The 15,884-nt window shown below is 47.9% G+C and overlaps 1 pseudogene; it reads left to right on the forward strand.

The window, feature by feature from the left end:
* Positions 1 to 6,153: 6,153 nt before the first annotated feature.
* Positions 6,154 to 6,271, forward strand: LOC124620453 (annotated as a pseudogene).
* Positions 6,272 to 15,884: the final 9,613 nt, after the last annotated feature.

The following is a 15,884-nucleotide window of genomic DNA, read 5'->3' on the forward strand; positions in this document are numbered from 1 at the left end:
ATAGCTTCATCTCCTCTGTGAGACAGAGTTGAGAATGAAGACATGTCATACTGGATTTGATTCTAGTCACTGTTCCAAACATTTCCTTTCTCCATAACCTGCTCTGTCATAAACATTTTCACTTCGTCTACAAACTATGTGTCTCCTGACGTACACTATTATCGTTTTCTATGTCCTTATGTGTGACAAATGTGCTAATACGCTCGGATGAAATGCCACATTCAGCATTAAGACTGTCGATAAAAGAAGGTGAAGCTTTGAATTAGTCCAGGCCAACCATTTTGGTCGTGTCTAATACCCATATTTGCAGACACCAAGAGTGATCATCAAATTGCGATGTTACATTCTCTTTTATACCTCGTAATTTCGACACTCCGTTTCCTCTGAAACCAGCTCCTGCTCGCCTTTTGCTAGATGAATAACTTAGAATTAAGCTGCAGTTTGGTTTACTTTTATTGCACTTTAAGCGCTTCGTTAGTTTGCTAAGGGAATTGAGGCCACGTTTGTAAGTCGTCTTCATAAATGTTATCTAGTATACTGTCATCACGATCTACTAACATACTGGGCCTCGACTGTTTGGATAGAGATAGCTCGTACTCACTCTGAATGGACTAATTCTATTGATCTGGAGATGACTATCGTGTACTATTTGAACAGCCACCTTCACGTTCAGGTTCTTCCTCTCCTTGAAAATCAATATATGTATTCAGAGAAGCGTCATGTATGTCTGCGTTATTCCCATTACATTTCGGGATTATTATGTTTTATAATTATCCGTGAACTCTCTGTCCTTCACCCCGATTTCATTTCCATATTCAAGACGTCGCAACTTTGTCCCTAATGTCTGGACCACATTCACAGCATTCATTCCATTAACGATATCCCTGTACACAGTTTACATAGTAACCCACATGCGAACGCTCCAAGAGACGTATTCGTACTGCAGTTACACCATTCACACAACTCGAGCAATTGTTACTGCAGCTACAACAGTCCACCGTCTGATGGTCCTAACAGACAAGTGCAGAGTTTTGCAGGCAAATGACCATGTTGTTTTTATGATCGATTGTTAGTCTAGGCATGGTTTTGTGCGATTCCGAGCGTTTGTGGTCAAAGGTGTTCCTTACAAGCGGGGAATAGACGATCTCTATCCACTTTCTTCCTACACGTAAGACCCAGATTTCTGAGGGCTGTTAATCAGATCGGTTGGCAAAATTTTGCTTCCAAATTCATGGAACGCTTCTCTCATAGCTTTCCTTAACCTCCTGTTTTCTTCGTTCAGCTTTTGTTTGTCAAGCAGACTTAGAATTCGATTGCATCTGAGAAGAAGCCCTCTTTGCACTTCCAGTTCTATGAACGTCTGGGTGGTTATCGTGATCTGCATGACGCTATCGGTCCAGTGTGCTCGCTATCCTGAGACCCGGAGATACCACAGCGTGCGCGCTATGTAATACGTATGTATTGAAAAATATTCGGTCTGTGGTCGTAGAGGAACGCACAATTGGCTTCTTGCGTAACTATTTCGTCCGCTCTAAATACACTACTGGCCATTAAAATTACTACTCCAAGAAGAAATGCAGATGATAAACGGGTATTCATTAGACAAATAAATTATACCAGAACTGACATGTGATTACATTTTCACGCAATTTGGGTGCAGAGATCCTGAGAAATCAGTACTCAGAACAACCACCTCTGGCCGTAATGACCGCCTTGATACGCCTGGGCATTGAGTCAAAAACAGCTTGGATAGCATGTACAGGTACAGCTGCCCATGTAGCTTCAACACGATACCGCAGTTCATCAACAGTAGTGACTGGCCAGTTGCTCGGCCACCATTGAACAGACGTTTTCAATTGATGAGAGATCTGGAGAATGTGCTGGCCAGAGCAGTAGTCGAACATTTTCTGTATCCAGAAAGGCCCGTACAGGACCTGCAACATGCGGTCGTGCATTATCCTGCTGAAATGTAGGGTTTCACAGGGATCGAATGAAGGGCAGAGCCACGGGTCGTAACACATCTGAAATGTAACGTCCACTGTTCAAAGTGCCGTCAATGCGAACAGGAGGTGACCGAGACGTGTAACCAATGGCATCCCATACCATCACGCCGGGTGATACGCCAGTATGGCGATGACGAATACACGCTTCCAATGTGCGTTCACCGCGATGTCGCCAAACACGGATGCGACCATCATGATGTTGTAAACAGAACCTGGATTCATCCGAAAAAATGACGTTTTGCCATTCGTGCACCCAGGTTCGTCGTTGAGTACACCATCGCAGGCGCTTCTGTCTGTGATGCAGCGTCAGGGGTAACCGCAGCCATGGTCTCGGAGCTGATAGTCCATGCTGCTGCAAACGTCGTCGAACTGTTCGTGCAGATGGTTTTTGTCTTGCAAACGTCCCCATCTGTTGACTCAGGGATCGAGACGTGGCTGCACGATCCATTACAGCCATGCGGATAAGATGCCTGTTATCTCGACTGCTAGTGATACGAGGCCGTTGGGATCGAGCACGGCGTTCCGTATTATCTTCCTGAGGCCACCGATTCCACATTCTGCTAACAGTCATTGGATGTCGATCAACGCGAGCAGCAATGTCGCGATACGATAATCAGCAATAGCGATAGGCTACAATCCGACCTTTATCAAAGTCGGAAACGTGATGGTACGCATTTCTCCTCCTTACACGACGCATCACAACAATGTTTCACCAGGCAACGCCGGTCAACTGCTGTTTGTGTATGAGAAATCGGTTGGAATCTTTCCTCATGTCAGCACGTTGTAGGTGTTGCCACCGGCGCCAGCTTTGTGTGAATGCTCTGAGAAGCTAATTATTTGCATATCACAGCATCTTCTTCCTGTCGGTTACATTTCGCGTCTGTAGCACGTCATCTTCGTGGTGTAGCAATTTTAATAGCCCTTAGCGTACATCGACTAGTGCTGTGCATCTTTCCGAACAACAGTGAAGGCTTTGAAGATGCCAGTGCAGCTAGGCGTCATTTGCTTCCACTGCAGAAATGGTTGGGAATTGTCATTGTCTTGACTAGGGTTCCGATTGGTAGACTACAATCCTACTACAGCAGCCAGTCGGAATTTCTATGAACTTAGTGACGGATCATAGAATCATCACCACTTCTTACTCTTACTGTATGGGAGGGGAAATGAGCACCTGCTCCAAGTTAGATAAGAGGAATCAGTTCAGTGATCACGCTGCACACTGAGATGACAAAAGTCATGCGACACCTCCTATATCGTGACGCGTGTCCTGTTGCCTGGTGTAGTGCGCCAGCTCGACGTGGTACGGACTCAAAACTCGCTGGAAATCCCCTGTTCAAATACTGATCCATCCTGCTTCTAAAGTCGCCCATAATTGCGAAAGTGTTGCCGCTGCAGGTTGTTGTGCACGAACTGGCTCCCCATCGAATTCTTACGGCCTGCAAATGTTCGACTGGATTCATGTCGGGCGATCTGGGTGGCCATATCATTCGCTCGAATTGTCCAGAATGTTCTTCAAACCAATCGCGAACAATTGTGGCCTGGTGACATGACATCGTTGTTAGGGAACATGAAGTTCATGAATGACCACATGTAGTCTCCAAGCAGCCGCACATAAACCACTTCTGGTTGTCAGTGTCAGAACTGCCTCTTCGGTCCCTTTACCTTCCATAAAGCCAACTGATCGTTATCTAACACGTCCTCAATTTTCTTTCCCATTCTTCCGTACTTCTGTACAATATTCTTGTAAGCAAGTAGTACGCATGAACTGTTAAGCTGATTGCCCGTATCTCGTGGTCGTGCGGTAGCGTTCTCGCTTCCCACGCCCGGGTTCCCGGGTTCGATTCCCGGCGGGGTCAGGGATTTTCTCTGCCTCGTGATGGCTGGGTGTTGTGTGCTGTCCTTAGGTTAGTTAGGTTTAAGTAGTTCTAAGTTCTAGGGGACTTATGACCACAGCAGTTGAGTCCCATAGTGCTCAGAGCCAATTTTTTGGTTAAGCTGATTGTGCGATATTAACGCCATCTGCATATGTACCAACAGAGATTGATAACAATTTCCAGTCAATGACGGTTCAGGTGGACACGTAAACGCATCCCACACCATTATGGAACCACCACGAGCTTGCACAGTGCCTCGTTGACAACGTGGGTCCATGACTTTGTAGGATGGGCTAGAATCGAACCCTATCGTTATCTCTTACCATCTGAAATCGGGACTCATTGGACCAGGCCACTGTTTTCGAGTCTTATATGGTCGTACTGATATGGTCACGGGACAATGTTGAGCTGTTAACAAAGACACTGGCGTCAGTCCTCTGCTACCACAGCCCATTAACACCCAATTTTGCCGCACTGTCCTAACGGATACATTCGTCGTACGTCGCACATTGATTTCTGCGGTTATTTCGCCCACTGTTGCTTGTCTTTTAGCACTGACAACTCTATACAAATACTACTGCTCCTGGTCGTTAAGCGAAGGCCGTCGGCCACCGTGTTGTCCATGGAGAGAGGTAATGTCCGAAATTTGACATTCTCGGCACACACTTGACACTGTGGATCTCGGAATATGGAATTCCCTAACGGTTTCCGAATTGGAATGTCCCATGCGTCTAGCTCCAACTACTATTCCGCATTCAGTCTTAATTTCCACCGGCCGTTGTGGCCGAATTGTTCTAGGCGCTTCAGTCCGGAACCGCGCTGCTGTTTCGGTCGCAGGTTCGAATACTGCCTCGGGCATGGATGTGTGTGATGTCCTTGGGTTAGTTAGGTTTAAGTAGATCTAAGTTCTAGGGGACGCATGACCTCAGATGTTCCCATAGTGCTCAGAGCTATTTTGTTAATTTCCGACGTGAGGCCATCATCACGCCGGAAATCTTTTCACATGAAACACGTGAGTGCCAATGACAGTTCCGCCATATGCTCTGCCGTTTTGCACCTCGTACTGCGTACGTGATACTACCGCCGTTTGTGTATTTGCATATCGCTATCCCATTACTTTTGGCATCTCAGCCTATACACCCATTCTTATGTTTTTCTTTTCCGAAGTAATAGTTAACAGGGGACAAAAGCACGCCTTGTCTCGTGCATTGCAGTATTAGGCCTTCAGGGCATCTGTCCTTCCTCAGAGGAAGATGTTGTAGCACTCAGATTTGTTACATTTCCAAGAAAGGCTAATTAGAATCACCTAGAGTTTGCCCTTTGCATCATCAGACATATGAAGTTGTGCTTTCATTGAAGCTACCCCATCTTTCGGCCTAGTTCTCTTTGCAGTGATCTCGCAGTTTAGTTTACCTTCTGCTGCCTGAACTTCATTCGCCACAGCCAACTGTCATGTACCTCTGTCTCAGCAGTACATTCGCACTGACTACCGATGATGTCGTTCTTATTTAAGTCTTCTTTTACACACTTTTCTGAAACGAAGATGCAGCATTTCATAATTCCCTAAACCGTCAGAGTGTTCAGCAGGGCTGCAGGTATTGCCAGACGATCCATGTACCTCGCGTAGCCTATCCACAAAAGAGGTCGCTGACCAAGTTGTACACGTTACGCATAATTTCTCGTCGCAGAAAATTCTTGCTTGGGTCTTTGTATTTGCTTGAAATCTGAAAGAAACTCCTGAGACAGTAGAGACGAAAGAAGTTCAACCAGAATTCTTGCCTCGCCAAAATTATCGAAAATTTCGGTGCTGTAAATGTGTGTGCTGATAATTCAGGCCCAGTGAATTCGAAGCTTGGTATTTTCTGTTCGCAGTTTGCGGTGTAAAATCCTTTTCCTCAGCTGTGGCGTAGCAGCTGAATGCCCTTGTTACTCTGGTCACGAACTCACTGTCCAATGGCAGATAGACTGGCCATGGCTAAATGCAGAAAACTAGCTACTACTTACTGTCGTGGTTTGATACACGTCTTTACTTAGGCTGTTCTGTGTTCTACAACTTTTACCCTCTAAGGTTTCTTGCATTACCAAACTGACGATTCCTATCAACCGATCGCTTAGTCAAGTAATGCCAAAATTTCCTTCTTTCTCCAATTCCTTATCTCTTCGCCAGTTATCCAGTCTACTTATCTGGTCTTCAGTATTGTTGTGTAGCTCTGCTTTTCAAGTTTACTTTTTTCTCTTGCCTGAACCGTTTATTATCCACTTTACACATCTGTACGGCGAACGGCCTTGCCGCAGTGGTAACACCGGTTCCCGTCAGATCACCGAAGTTAAGCGCTGTCGGGCTGGGCTAGCACTAGGATGGGTGGCCATCCGGTCTGCCGAGCGCTGTTGGCAAGCGGAGTTCACTCAGCCCTTGTGAGGTCAACTGAGGAGGCACCTGATTCAGAAGTAGCGGCCCCGCTCTCGTAAACTGACATACTGCTGGGAGAGCGGTGTGCTGACCACATGCCCATCCATACCCGCATCCAGTGACGCCTGTGGACTGAGGATGAAGCGGCGCCCGGTTCGTACCGTTTGGCCTTCATTGCCTGTTCGGGCGGAGCTTAGTTTTTTCACTTCCGTACGAGGCTACACTCCGAACAAATACATTCGGAATAGCCTTTCTAACAGCCAAACTTATATTTAATGACCAGCCACCGCCCCTGTCTCGCACGGGTAGCACTAAGTATCTAGGGCGGGAGCGCTTATCTGATACTGCGATAATTTTGTTTACGAAGCACTGCGTAAGGATTAAATATCAGAGAACAGCGTTAGGTGACTGAACATAACTTCCAAGTTCTAGTAGTCATCATACCTGTATAGGAAATCGAACAAAGTTGGTTGCATTTAGCCTCCAGAAGAAGACCTTAAAAGCTTATTGTCTATGTTTTAACTGAAGCCCAGCAGATATTTTCCTTTTGTTTAAAATATTTTCCAGTATACTACATTGATAATCTCTTCAGGATTAGATGGCACCACAGGGTCACATTAAACAGACTACCTGAAAAAACACTGTACACTTAGTTCAGTTCCAGCAGCGTTCACTATCTGGCTCCGTACATAGTAAACAGTCATACCAAATGCGAGTTTAATGGGGAATTAGAGCTGTTTGATCTTGAACGGTAAGTTTGGGAATATCATTGGCATCTTGGTATCAAAACAGTTTGTCCGGTTTCACAGCCCACTTAGTATTGTGCAGCCAGTCAAAACGTATTTCAGTTGGTAATAAACAATAGATGCATCTACTTTTAGTATTAATTTATGTGGGACTGTTCCAAGCGCCATCAACGAATAGAAAAATTCAGTGGGGCAATGCACTGCTTCCTCTCTACCTAAGACCATTTCCACCAGATCTGACATTTGCGGGTATTAGATTGATTAGAATTGTCTTGCCTTTGTCTCAGTATACATCTAAGGTAAACATTTTCCCTTATTTATTCTTGATTTATAACATTATCAAAATGGTTCAAATGGCTCTGAGCACTATGGGACTTAACAGCTGAGGTCATCAGTCCCCTAGAACTTAGAACTACTTAAACCTAACTAACCTAAGGACATCACACACATCCATGCCCGAGACACGATTCGAAACTGCGACCGTAGCGGCCGCTCGGTTCCAGACTGTAGCGCCCAGAACCGCACGGCCACTCAGGCCGGCGATAACATTATCAAGTCGTAAATATTTCTTTGCTCGTGATTCAAACGACAGATATTTTGAATGGTCTGTGAAAATCGGTAATGATCTTTTTTTTTTTTTTTTTTTTTTGTGGTTTTAGGGCGCACAACTTCAATGGTCATTAGCGCCCTGACTACTCTAAGAATGCACCGCGAGGCACAAGTTGACCACAACAACTAAAAGGGAAAACACGATAAAAGACAGACGGACAGGCATAGGATTAAAAAACAGCATCATCAAATGTCCTTAGCGAGGTGTGTCAAATTGATAAAACGAAGAACACGAGCAGCTGCTCGTGGGTCATCCGCTAAAATGGCATCGAAAGTATTTGGCAGGTTAAGATCGAGGCGCAGTGTGTTAAGATCTGGACAGGACATTAAAATGTGTCTAACCGTCAGCAAGTGCCCACATGGGCAGAACGGCGCCGGCGCAGCCGTCAGCAGATGGCGATGGCTGAACCGGCAGTGTCCAATTCTTAACCGGGCTAAAACGACCTCCTCCCGCCGAGAAGGGCGTGAGGAGGACGTCCAAGCCACGGGAAGAGGTTTTAAGGCCCGAAGCTTGTTGTCGGTAAGTGCAGCCCAATCGGCATGCCACAGAGATAAGATGCGCCGACAAATCACCCTGCTAAAATCGGACGAAGGGACGCAACAAGAAGCTGTTCGAGGCTGGAGGAGCGCAGCCTTGGCCGCGGCATCTGCAGCTTCGTTCCCAGGGATACCGACATGGCCCGGAACCCACATAAAGCTAACTGGAGAACCGACGTCCACCAGCTGCTGAAGAGAGCGTTGGATCCGGTGTACGAAAGGGTGAACAGGGTACGGATCACTGAGGCTCTGGATGGCGCTCAGGGAATCTGAGCAGATGACGTAAGCAGAATGTCGGTGGCGGCAGATGTAAAGAACAGCCTGGTAGAGGGCAAAGAGCTCAGCTGTGAAGACCGAACAATGGCCGTGGAGCCGGTATTTGAAACTTTGTGCCTCGACAATAAAGGAACACCCGACCCCGTCATTGGTCTTAGAGCCATCTGTATAAATGAAAGTCGTGTCGATGAACTTCGAACGAAGTTCCAAAAAACGGGAGTGGTAGACCGAACCGGGAGTGACCTCTTTTGGGAGCGAGCTGAGGTCAAGGTGAACGCGGACCTGAGCCTGGAGCCAAGGTGGCGTGCGGCTCTCGCCCACTCGAAAGGTTACAGGGAGGGAAAAAGTAAGGTGTTGAAGGAGGCGACGAAAGCGAACGCCAGGGGGTAGCAGGGCAGAGACATACAACCCGTGTTGACGGTCAAGAGAGTCGTCAAAAAAGGAACGATAAGACGGATGGTCGGGCATTGACAGTAGCCGACAGGCATACCGACAAAGCAGTATATCGCGCCGGTAGGTGAGTGGCAATTCGCCAGCGTCAGCATGAAGACTCTCTACGGGACTGGTATAAAATGCTCCGATCGCAAGTCGTAAACCCCGATGTTGTATGGAGTTGAGGCGGCGTAAGATGGATGGCCGTGCAGAGGAGTATACGAAGCTCCCATAATCCAGCTTGGAGCGGACGATCGACCGATATAGACGAAGTAGGACGGTTCGATCCGCTCCCCACGACAGACCACTGAGAACACGGAGGACATTTAAAGAACGGGTACAACGGGCGGCCAAATATGACACATGTGGAGACCAGCTAAGTTTCCTGTCAAATGTAAGGCCTAAAAATTTGGTTGTCTCCACGATTGGGAGAGCAACGGGACCGAGTCTTAAGGACGGTGGGAGAAACTCTTTGTATCGCCAGAAGTTAATACAGACCGTCTTCTCGGCAGAAAAACGGAAGCCATTGGCGACACTCCAGGAGTAAAGACAGTCAAGAGAACGCTGAAGACAGCGCTCCAGGACACGTGTACACTGCGCGCTGCAATAGATGGTAAAATCGTCCACGAAAAGGGAGCCTGATACATCAGCTGGGAGGCAATCCATTATTGGATTGATCGCGATGGCGAAGAGAGCGACGCTCAAAACTGAGCCCTGTGGCACCCCATTCTCCTGGCGAAAGGTGTCGGACAGGACAGAACCCACACGTACCCTGAACTGTCGATCCATTAAAGAGGAACGAATAAAAAGAGGGAGGCGACCGCGAAGGCCCCATGTATGCATGGTGCGGAGGATGCCCGCCTTCCAACAGGTGTCGTAAGCCTTTTCCAAATCAAAGAACACAGCCGCGGTCGGGCGCTTCCGCAAGAAGTTATTCATAATGAAGGTCGACAAGGTAACCAGATGGTCAACAGCAGAGCGGCGCCTACGAAATCCACATTGTACATTGGTAAGTAGGCGTCGAGACTCGAGCAGCCAAACCAACCGAGAGTTAACCATTCGCTCCATCACTTTACAGACACAGCTGGTAAGCGAGATAGGTCGATAACTGGAAGGCAAGTGCTTGTCCTTCCCCGGCTTAGGAATCGGGACAACAATAGACTCGCGCCAGCATGCGGGAACATGTCCCTCAATCCAGATGCGATTGTATGTACGAAGAAGAAAACCTTTACCCGCAGGAGAAAGGTTCTTCAGCATCTGAATATGAATAGAATCTGGCCCTGGAGCAGAGGACCGTGATCGGCCAAGTGCGTTTTCGAGTTCCCGCATGGTGAATGGGGCATTATAACTTTCACAATTCGAGGAGCGGAAGTTAGGTGGCCTAGCCTCCTCTGCCTGTTTGCGGGGGAGGAAGGCAGGGTGGTAATGAGCGGAGCTCGAAACCTCTGCGAAAAAGCGGCCGAAGGCATTGGAGACAGCCTCAGGGGCCACAAGGACGTCATTCGCGACCTTCAAGCCAGAAACTGGTGAGTGGACCTTAGTGCCAGATAGCCGGCGCAGGCTACCCCAGACAACAGAAGAAGGAGTAAAACTGTTGAAGGTGCTTGTGAAAGCAGCCCAGCTGGCTTTCTTGCTTTCTTTGATAATACGACGACACTGAGCACGTAATCGTTTATAATTGATACAATTCGCCACTGTAGGGTGGCGTTTAAAAGTGCGTAAAGCACGTCGACGAGCACGTAAAGCGTCTCTACATGCTGCGGTCCACCAGGGGACCGGTACGCGACGTGGAGAAGAAGGAGGGTGAGGGATGGAATATTCAGCAGCAGCGAGAATGACTTCCGTGAGGTGTGCGACCTGACGATCGCAGCTTGTAAAGGTTTGATCCTGAAAGGTCGCCCTGGAAGAGAAGAGCCCCCAGTCTGCCTTGGAGATGGTCCAATTAGAGAAGCACGGAGAGGGGGTATGCTGCAGGAGATGGATAACACACGGGAAGTGGTCGCTCGAATATGTATCAGAAAGTGCATACCACTCAAACCGGCGTGCAAGTTGGGGAGTACAGATAGAGAGGTCTAAATGGGAATAGGTGTGAGATGTGTCCGAAAGAAAAGTAGGGGCGCCAGTATTGAGGCAAACAAGATCGAGCTGGTTGAAAAGGTCTGCTAACAAGGAGCCCCTCGGGCAGGATGCTGGAGAGCCCCAAAGGGGATGGTGGGCATTGAAGTCTCCAGTTAACAAAAATGGTGCAGGTAGCTGAGCAATAAGTTGCATCACGTCTGCCCTGGCAACGGCAGATGACGATGGAGTGTAAACGGTACAAAAGGAAAACGTAAAAGTGGGGAGAGTAATGCGGATGGCAACTGCCTGCAGGCCGGTGTGCAACGTGATGGGATCGTAGTAAATATCATCCCGGACCAGCAACATAACCCCTCCATGAGCTGGGATACCTACCACAGGGGGTAGGTCAAAACGCACAGAGGTGTAGTGTGCCAAGGCAATTTGATCGCATGGGCGTAGCTTCGTTTCCTGGAGGGCTACGACAAGCGGACGGTGCAAGCGTAGAAGCAACTTCAAGTCCTCTCGGTTGGAGCGAATGCTGCGAATATTCCAGTGAATAAGTGCCATCGTAAGAAAAGAAAGATGAGAGAAGTGGTCACCTCGAAGGCCGCTTAGGGCCTGGCTTCGAGCGAGCACTGCCGCCGCTATCAGTAGGCGGACAGTCATCGTCCATTGGGTCTATAGGGTCATCGGCCATCTCGGGAGGATGGCCGGGAGGGGGAGCTTCCTCCGCCAGTGAACGGCCAGATGTACGGCGACCAGCGGTGCGGCCAGGCGAAACGGATGACGGCCTGGGGCGGCAGCCGCTGGGTGGCGCAAGAGAAGAAATGCGCCGTGGCGGGGAAGGAGAACTGTGCTTCCTATGCGCCTTTTTGGAAGGACGTGTAGTGGAAGTACCGGTCGAAGGCTGTGAGGTCGAGGTACGGAGGAAGTCTGCACGGGATGGTTCCTTCTTGAAGGCCCGTGCATCTGACTTCGGTGTCTTCGTCTTAGCAGAAGCTGAAGAAGGTGCTCGTGTCTGTGGGGTGATGGGAGGAAGAGGAGACGTCGACCGCGCGATCTTAGCACTGGCCGAACGGACGACCGTGGTGCTGAAGGTCAGATCGCATGTCTGGGTTGCTACCTCCCGGGTAGTCCGAGGAGAGGCGAGGACAGTACTGTATTTCCCCGCTGGGAGCAGCGTGGGCTTCCTACTAGCCAATAGCTTGCGAGCAGCCGAGGTGGACACTTTCTCTTTGACCCGAATTTCCTGGATACAGCGTTCTTCCTTATAGACAGGACAGTCGCGGGAGGATGCGGCATGGTCACCCTGACAGTTCACACAACGAGGAGACGGAGGTGGACAGTCACCCTCATGGGCATCCCTGCCACAGGTGACACACTTAGCCGCATTGGAACAAGACTGTCGAGTGTGATTGAAACGCTGACACTGGTAGCAGCGCGTAGGTGTCGGGATATAGGGGCGAACAGAAATAACCTCGTAGCCCGCCTTGATGCGCGATGGCAGCTTAACACTATCGAAGGTCAAGAAAATTGTCCGGGTCGGTACAAGGTCATTGTTGACCTTTTTCATGACCCTATGGACAGCCGTCACGCCCTGCTCAGCGAGGAATGATTGAAGCTCCTCGTCAGTCAATCCGTCGAGGGAGCCAGTATAGACCACACCACGAGACGAATTCAAAGTTCGGTGGGCCTCCACCCGGACAGGGAACGTGTACAGGAGGGTGGCCCGAAGCAGTTTTTGTGCCTGAAAGGCATTCTCAGTTTCTAGTAATAAGGTGCCGTTACGCAACCTGGTACAGGATTTGACAGATCCGGCTATGGCATCTACGCCCTTCTGAATAACGAAAGGGTTGACAGAGGAAAAATCCTTTCCGTCCTCAGTTCGAGAAACTACGAGGAACTGTGGGGCAGGCGGTAGTACTTTTGTCACTGTTGGCTGGTCACGTTTCCGTTTTTGGGTCGAAGTCGAAAGAGATGGAGTAGAATCCATTGCGGAGGAATCCCCCATGATTGCCAGCGTCTCCGATGGCGCGCTCCTTCCTTGTGGGGACCCTCTCAGAGGGCACTCCCGCCTTAGGTGAATGTTTACACCTCAGGTCACACCTCCCGAGAAACAGACGGAGGGACCAATCGGCATGGTCAGAAGGTATCAGCTCAGGCAATCACCCCTCCCCGGGCCTGGCCTTTACCAGGGGGTACGCGCGTGCCTTACATGTCTACCCAGGGCGGGGACTTACGCGTTACCCCGTCACCGGCTACGCGTGCGAACGCGTGGGTCGGCCTTCAGGCACGCACAGGGAGGAAGGAAGAAGAGGAAAAAGAAGAGGGAGAAAGAGGACAGACTGTCTCAAACGCCGAGGCGGAGACCAGAGAAGGCAAGGAGAAGAAGGCAATGAGAAAGCAAGGGGAAGAAGGCAATGAAAAGGCAAGGAGAAGGAGGCAATGAGAAGGCAAGGAGAAAAGGCAATGAGAAGGCAAGGAGAAAAAGGCAATGAGAAGGCAAGGAGAAGGCAAGGGAAAGAGTAAGGAAGACAGTGAGGTGGAGAAGAGCAAAGAAAGGAACCAACAAAAGGAAGGAAGAAACGAGAAGTGAAAAAACCAAAAGGACCACGATGATAGGTCGTGGAACCGTCCGTCTCCGGACGCAGGCGCTAACTACCCCCGTGAGGGGGATGGACTCCTTTTAGCCGCCTCTTACGACAGGCAGGAATACCGCGGGCCTATTCTAATCCCCGGACCCGCAGGGGGGGGGGGGGGGGGGGGTAATGATCGTAGCTTGTTCCTCCCAAATACTCCGTGTTGGTTAATGTATTTATATTGTAATGCATCAGTAAAGGAGACAAAATGTGATACAGGTTTGTTTGATAGAGATTCAACCTCTTTATTCAATTCAAGCAAAGCCTCATCAAACATATTTAGGACATAATATGTATCATGTAATGATATATACCTGTTGTTTATAATGCAGTAGGTTTTGAGCCATGCTTTCGCTATGATTTTTCCAAAGGAATATCGGGACAGTAATTGCACAAAACGAAAAAATGATAGCGAGGTCTGAGACATTTTTTTTTCTGTGCAGCACATTGCAGACTCGGATAGCGTGTTTTACCAGTGAGAATCGTCTTCCAGTAGACCAACGGCTTTGCATGCTCCTTGGAAGGCATCGTAAGTCTCCTGTATGGCAAGGGTATCGTTTTCGTATTTCTTTCTTTTATTTTGGGTCATCAGTCTTCTGACAGGTTTGACGCGGCCCGCCACGAGTTCCTCTCCTGTGCCAACCTCTTCGTGTCAGAGTACCAGTTGCAATCTACGTCCTCAATTATTTGCTGGACGGTTTCCAATCTGTCTTCCTCTAGAACCATGGAAGTTATCTTTTGATGTCTTAACTCATGTCCTATCAACCTTCTCAATTCTTTTTATCAGAGTTTTCCGCATATTCCTTTCGTCTCCGATTGTGCGCAGAATCTCCTCATTCCTGACCCTATCAGTCTACCTAATTTTCAACATTCGTCTTGTAACCTCCGCGTGACACAGTACTCGTTAAAGCCTGTGCTATGGTAATTGAGCGGGGTTCACCTTATGAGAGAGGATTTTTGTATAGATATCGACCGCGTGTACCTGAATGGTGGCAAATCAGACTTACACCCACTCTGTAAGAACAATGATCCGTCAAGCAAGTTCGAAATACAACTACACGTCAGGATGGACCAAAAGCATTACTGAAGATGCTACCAATTCAATAATAATACGGTCGCCAGCCTAATTAGGCATTAACTGAGTTTCTTCCCTGTACAAGATGGTAGATATTCATGCAAAACAACAAGTAGTAACACTGCATAATATAGTAGAATTTTAGAACCAGAAAATCTATTGAACTGATAGTTTCACGTTCTGTACCGATATGGAAAAACCATGAATACGTAACACAACCCTATAATGTATACCACAAAAATTTATACTGTCTATTAATCTGACTAAAATCGGGCATAGGTTACCCTAGAAATAGCACTTTCGTACCACACACAAAATGTCAATTTTGATAAAGATAAAACATTGATAAATTTTGGCTTTTATATTGACTTTAACTTTTGCTGGTCAAACCAATTTAGAACACTTCAGAATTCAAATGAATAAAAGAGGGGACAAGGGGGGGGGGGGGGGGGCGGGGGTCGTGAAACTATTATGATAGCTGTATAAAAAAAATGATTACTGAATTTATTATGCGTTCAAGATTTCCAGTATATAAGTTACTACTCTTTTCATCTTATTTACTGCTCATTTAAATGCCTTTAAATCTGTCTCGAAATAATAAACTTCATTACTATATCAATACTAAAGTTATCTTTCAACTTCGTTAGACCTTCGTTATTGATTTACTGGTTCATTAACAAAACATTTCTTTAAACACCATTCTAACATAGCTAGTTCTGCAAATAATTATTATTAACACAAATTTTAATTTTCATTTCGGGACACTCGCATTGCACAACATTTGGAAAGGATCCTGTCTAGGTTAGTTGTGAGGATAATTAAATGATGGAAATGTTCTGGTAAAATTTAGGTTATTATTGCACAGTTCACTCTCTGATCCGTCCGAATACAGTACTAAAAGTTTCAACCTGCTAGTATCGATGCGGCGGTTGGCGGGCGGCGAGATGGCGAGGCACAGAGCACACATACAACGACAGCTATGGCTCTTGATGTATCGGCACTTTAATTCTTCTTAGCGTCGCAATACTTTTCCATTTAGTGCCTATGGAATTTTGCCATGCTGTGTGGGCATTGGAACGGCATACCCGAGGCTCAGTGAAGCTATGTCTCCCACGAGAGCCTCCTCGCTCCAGAAGGTGTTGCTCAAACCAGTGCTAAACTCCAACTACTACTGCTGAGCCCGTTGTGCCGTGCAGTGCCCGTGCGCATTATCCCGCGCTCGCCT

This window comes from Schistocerca americana, chromosome 6 (assembly GCF_021461395.2).
Source record: "Schistocerca americana isolate TAMUIC-IGC-003095 chromosome 6, iqSchAmer2.1, whole genome shotgun sequence".
NCBI lineage: Eukaryota > Metazoa > Arthropoda > Insecta > Orthoptera > Acrididae > Schistocerca > Schistocerca americana.